Raw genomic sequence first — 6,213 nt, 5'->3', positions numbered from 1 at the left:
TTAATTGGTAATGTGAAAGTGTAATTGAGTGATCACACAAAAGGTTTGAAAATTGCCACATTTCATTACACAAGTAACCTTCCACCATTTGAACCTTTTGGCTTTGAAAACGTGCTAAAAGTTCTCTAACTTTAAATTAAGTGTTAATTACAACAATTTCCTCTAAAGTTTGGTATGTTTTACAATTTATCCCTAATGAATTTATTTTTCTCACTTTATCCCCTTAATTGGTAGTCAAAACAAAACATTGAATTACACACTACAATTTAACACTTCGTTCAAAACTTCTAATATAGCAAATTAGAATCCTATACATATGTAAAAAGGAGTTTATAGGTGACTGTTGAAAAATTTTCATCCGTCATCTTTTGGGATAATTTAGGCAGAAAAAAATCAAATACAAGTGATTAAACCAAATGTACAACATTGTAATATCTAATTCAATACGGTTTGAGTATTGTGTCCAATCATATGCAATTGGTTTGTTTTCCACATGATTATCAAGTTTTGAAGTGCAGTTTAAATCACTCATAAGTAATTATAGTGCTCTTCATCTTCTTCTATAATTGTTGGGCAGTTTTTATAGGTATAATAAGAGAGGGTGTTAATGCTGAAGATGATTGGTTTGGGAAGCTCCTAATAATGAAGATGATTGGTTCTAGTTCATATTTTCAATCCGTTACAAATATAATTCAGTACTCGTCAACTTCCTGACAATAATATAGGCTTTTTATATTGAAAAATGTTGCTTCAAGTGCTTGTGCTCCATATTTTGTAGTGGGTGTTTGGACATTTATGTTCATTTACTTTCTCTCTTTCTGCAATTTTAGATGTTTAGCTGATACAATCGAAACTGTGAGTTTTCTACTGCAATATTTTTTTTTAGTATTATATGAATATGAAAATTTCATTATGGAATACATGATGCATACTTATCAATACCCATGAATATTAATAGGAACTTTCCTACATTTTCTAACTATATTTCCAAAATTTGATGTTTGTGGCGGTAGGTGGTCAAATTATGAGCAAAAATTATCTTTTGACTACAATTTCATGATCAAGGTAGGATCTAAATCTGACCTTATAGTTTACATGTTAATTGTTGATTGGATATGGCCATGATTGTGTTATAATGGTATAGTAATAAAGGCAATGAAGTCTTTGTTATGATTATTATTTATAATAGTATGGTGTGATTATCTACGATAATCCTATTTCTTTTGCTTATAAATTGGTTTTCCATTATAAGTTTGTTGATTTGACCAATTTACTTATAATTCCATACACTTCGACCGATTCAATTAAACCTATTACCATTCAGTTCTAATTTTACTATGTTTTTTAATAAATTTATCTGAATAAATATTTCATAACACAAGTTAAAATTCCCACGTTTAGCACGGGCCTCCCCCTAGTCTTCCAAATTATAAATACTTCCGCGCCCTTCTTTGCCATCTACTCCTCCGACTTTCATTCTCTCTCACCTAAGGAAAAACAAATTGGAAACAAATAACATGAACTTATGCCCAATGAGGTTCTAGGTTGCAAAACAATTGAATCTCTAAAATTTATTTGCATATGCACTTTTCAATAGCTTATATCAAGGTCAGAAAGTTCAACAATGTTTATTGAGTTGATGCACGGTTAATTTCACCAAATCATCACAATTGCATAAAGGAGTCAAACAAAGAATTTAACACGTGAGAGAAAAATACAGGTATTAACACGGGTTTTAAAGGTTGCCCTGTTCAATATTTAATTTCAGGTATATATTCATGACTTTTATGAGCTCTAGAGGTGGCTCTAGTCGTTTTTGGAACATAGCACTTAATCCTGCACAGTAGTTAATAGTACATGCAGTTCTAACTCCTACAAATATAACAATCTCTGACTCCAAACCTTTGTCATTTGCATATCCAAACTCCAAGTGGCCACACGTCACTCACCCACAACTCACTGGCCATCCCAACTAATAAGTGGATAGCGAAATCACAGTGGCGAGACCATCTTGATCAACTCTGTTACGGGTCGATATATCCAATCTACACATGGTACAGCCCAGTTCTCTCCAATGTGATAAAATATACAACCGAGTTTACAAGCACGCACAAATAATTTTCAATACATGTCAATTACTGTCAACACTTCAACAGTAACATAATATGATGATGTCAAGTTCAATAATATGAATATCTCGAGCAATATTGGCCCGTGTAGTAAAGTAAACTCGGACTCCAATAGCATTTATATATAAGTTTAAAAGTGAATTAAGACAACCAAATGAGCAACACATTGTGCTACCAAATTCAGTATTGGCAATAATCCACATAGCTTTCACCTCAATAAATTATGCATTGAGAATGAAGAAAAAAAATTAGAAAATAAAAGATCAAATTACTAATATTTGTTAATGACAAGTCAAAACTAGAATGCCAGCATTCTAGTAAACTCATTGAAAGTTATTATCGAACTGGCAAAAATTCAGGGGTAAAGCTTAGTGTTCGGTAGTTCTAATTGCATTGAGCATACGTTGATACATTCAAGTCCCAGGGTTATATGCTTAATATGGTTAGAAACTAGATAGAAAAGTATTTCATTTGGATTGCACATTATTTACACTTTATTTACGTACATTGATTTCCTTGTATTGTCAATACACTTTTAATTACTTTTTTATTTGGCATACATCACATCAAAAAATGTGGCAGGATTTTTTTTTTTTTTCTCAAAAGTTTATCCATAATCTCCTATGCAAACACACTCATTGTATTCTAATGAGGTTCATGGCATTAGAATTGAACCTCAGTCTGCCTAAAATTGACCTCAAAGTTAATGAATCCTTTCAAGTGCCAGTGCAAAATTGCAGCACTAGTATTGTTAACCAAAGTAATCATATCTTGAAATGTATATATCAAACAATTAAGAACTTTATTTCATTAAAAATTCCATTTAGAACATTAGTACTCACATGAAGGAAATATTCCTGAATTCATGGTCTGAGTCTACAAGAATTGATCATAAATTCATAGTGTCATCATAACCATCACTATGAAATTCCAGATCTATCACACGTTTCAGAGAGTCAACAAAGGTAGACTTACATGAAACCATAACTTGAGATCTATAACACATATAAGACAGATCAATAGAGAAAGTGAAATCAAAATTAACGTGCTAAATATCTAAGGAAGGATTCATTTGGAGATTCAAATCATTACCTATTCAAAATTCCCAACAAATTTACAAGATCACTATAAACGTTCTCTTTCAGGACAGATTTTATGTCATCTTTGGGATCAAGTGATTTGAGTATAAATGGAACTGGAATAATTTACAAGTTAAATGTCTATGAATCTATTTTCATACATAACAAACGGCACTTAATTTTGAGTTTCTCCAGTCAAGTTACAGTGTCTTTATTTCAACCATGCAATTCTGACAGGAAAAGCCTACAGCTATTGGTTCCCTGCAAAAACTGTAATGATGCATAATCAATTATGAAATTGATGCTGTTGGAAATGTGGTTCAATATACTAAAAATCTTGTGGAGGAAACATTATGAGGTTATCATCCTAGGGTACCTAAAATCCACCATGAGTTTATAGTACACCTACAAACTGTCCTGCAAATTTTTAGGTTGGGCAATCATGCTAAAACCACAATATGTTGAGACATAAAATTCTCGTAACCATGATTCTTGAAGATTCAGAAGCTAGATTCAGAGTACGAGAATTCTCTTGAAGTGATTATGGTGTGATTCAAAACATAAGTTACTGAAAATTGCACCTAAATCCAAAACAACTTTCTGTCCAAACCCTGTTAAGCTGATCAGTATCATCTTGTCTAACCATGACAACTTAAGTTAGAGAACTGGTATAAATATGAACTCATACACGTTAAAACTAGTCTCAATACTAAACATATCAGGAAGAAATCATTCCTACATTTCTATCAATACCTAGTCAAATATGGGTGAGAAAACATTGCATCATTAGGCCCAAAGCTCTCAACGCAGAGCTGAATCTTTGGCTAAATTTAGAGCCCCTACATAGAACTAGTGTGGAATATTTATACTGGCAGAAAGCTCAATAACTCTAGTTGCATTGAAGATAAATGGCAAATGATTCCAGCATTTCTACACCATGTTACGATCTATTTTCTTAGACTGCTCAAAGCTGACTGCAACCTCTGTGGTTACCGGTTCCGAATTCGAAAGTTTTTTCACGAATTTCAAAAAGCTGTTTCACTTAAAATTCCCATAACTTTTATCAAGAACTCACATATAATTTTTTATCTAGCAGATTAGTAGAAAAAACTTCTCAGAATTAGTCACCCGGAACTGGTCTCTAATTTACCACACTGTCATACATGTCAAAGCAGAATTCATGAGTGACCATTTTCACTTCCTGGAGATTTTCCACTCTGAGCTTTGCATTTCTAAGGCCGACTGGGTGACCTGAGCATCATAATGAATTAATCTATCGAAGCGTAAAGATCCTTCCAAGGTCCAGAACCTCCAGGATCCGTTCACAAGTCAAGATGATTCCAAAGTCCTCATGTAAAGATGTACATAAAACAGAGTTTGTAATGTAAATTAATGCCCCACTCAAGATACATAAATTAACACCTATACTAGGTGTTCTTCCGCATTTAATTCCCGCAAAAACACTTCAATATTCAATGAAAAACCACTGTTTTGTTATTTCAATCAAATTTCAGGTATAACAAATGACAATCGTTTATTTGTCCAAGTAACTTTATGTAATTCAATTACCATTCCAAACATTATAAAATTCCGCACTTTCAAGAATGGAGAATTGGCTATACACTTTCAAGGCACCACTGCGGCCTCTTCTTCTTTATCTCTCAAAATCCTTGTGTCTTTCTTTTCTTGTTCCAAAAAAAATTTTTTGAAAGAAATGCAGAGGAGCGATGTTGACGAAGTAGCAAGAGGTGTCATTTGGAGGAAGAACATGCTGGCTTCCTCAGCTTGAAGATACACAGGGTGTCAACGAATCGAATCGAGCTCGAATACTAGTTTGATCGAGTTCGAGTTCGACAAAGTGCTTAAGGCTCGAGATCGAGCTCTAGATCGACGAATCTTAATTTTAATGCTCCAATTCGATTCGTAAGAAATTCGTGAGTTTCGATTCGTAAGAAATTCGTGAGTTTCGAGCTCGTGTTCGAAATTACTCGAATTGCGTTTGAGCTCGAGCTCGAGATCTTTGAGCTCGAGTTCGGGCTCGAACCATTAAACATTGTGCTAAGGCATATCATTGAACAAAGTAAACACATGAACGGGAAAAAACAGAAATCTTGCCATATCCAAGGAGGACATTGTTGAGAGATGCAAAAACGGCACAAACAAAAACAAACTTCCTTGTAGTCTTTCTCCTATTCTCCAATTCCACCTGATGATGTAAATCATCATCACCACCATCAGTCAATTGAGAATCCATTCTTTTGTACTTATTCTTAGTGCCCAAAGGCAGCTCCGACATTTCCATATCCCTTCCAAATACTCCATTCCCATTGATAATGTTACCTTCATGGGATCCCATTTTTGAGATCCAATGGAAACCAAACAACACAAGAAAATCTAATACCAATCCGAGATTTTTACAGGGGCGGGTTTCTTGCTCCTTGTAGGAATTGTACACAGCTCCTCAGTGCAAAAGGAGCAAAACTCACATGAGCAAGGGTGCAAGGACAGATGATCTCGGTAAAATTGGATCCAGATCTGAATCTAGTGCTTGTTAGAAAAGAGATGACTCGGGCCAGTGGACCATTCTCTGTCTCCTTTCTGTCATATAAGCAAAGGAGGAGGAAAGAAAAAATAGAAGACACATTTAGTTTAGTACCCGTTGAAATGGTAAAATTTACTCCATCTTATGACCTTGACCTTTCTCATTCATCAATTTTCAAGAATGGAATCTCGGAAGCTTGGAGGTTGGAGCGATTGACGTTAGAACAATTGGGCCAGTGTTAGATCCAGCGACGGATACACCAGTAGAAAAAATATCCATACCTGGTCTTTGTGGAGATCGTCTGACGAATCACCGGCGATAGATTCAGCGAACGGATACACCAGCAGACTTCACATTAGATGACACCGTCTTGATACAAGTTTGGTTAGGCAAAGCTCTCGATTAGTTGAACTTGAAAGAAAGAAGACGGCGGAGTGGCGGACAAGATTGGAAGTGCTTGACC

General features: G+C 34.7%; 1 long non-coding RNA gene across 1 annotated transcript; it reads right to left on the bottom strand.

Moving 5' to 3' along the window:
• Positions 1 to 5,303: 5,303 nt before the first annotated feature.
• On the bottom strand, positions 5,304 to 6,213 carry LOC113701121 (uncharacterized). Its single transcript, XR_003450828.2, has 2 exons — positions 6,032 to 6,213; positions 5,304 to 5,806 (listed from the first exon to the last, which is right to left on the bottom strand). It is a non-coding gene; the product is annotated as an uncharacterized lncRNA (long non-coding RNA).

This window comes from Coffea arabica, chromosome 7e, assembly GCF_036785885.1.
Source record: "Coffea arabica cultivar ET-39 chromosome 7e, Coffea Arabica ET-39 HiFi, whole genome shotgun sequence".
In the NCBI taxonomy this organism is placed as follows: Eukaryota; Viridiplantae; Streptophyta; class Magnoliopsida; order Gentianales; family Rubiaceae; genus Coffea; species Coffea arabica.
Note: the sequence above shows the minus strand (reverse complement) of the source record. Positions and strands in the feature narration are given on the sequence as shown.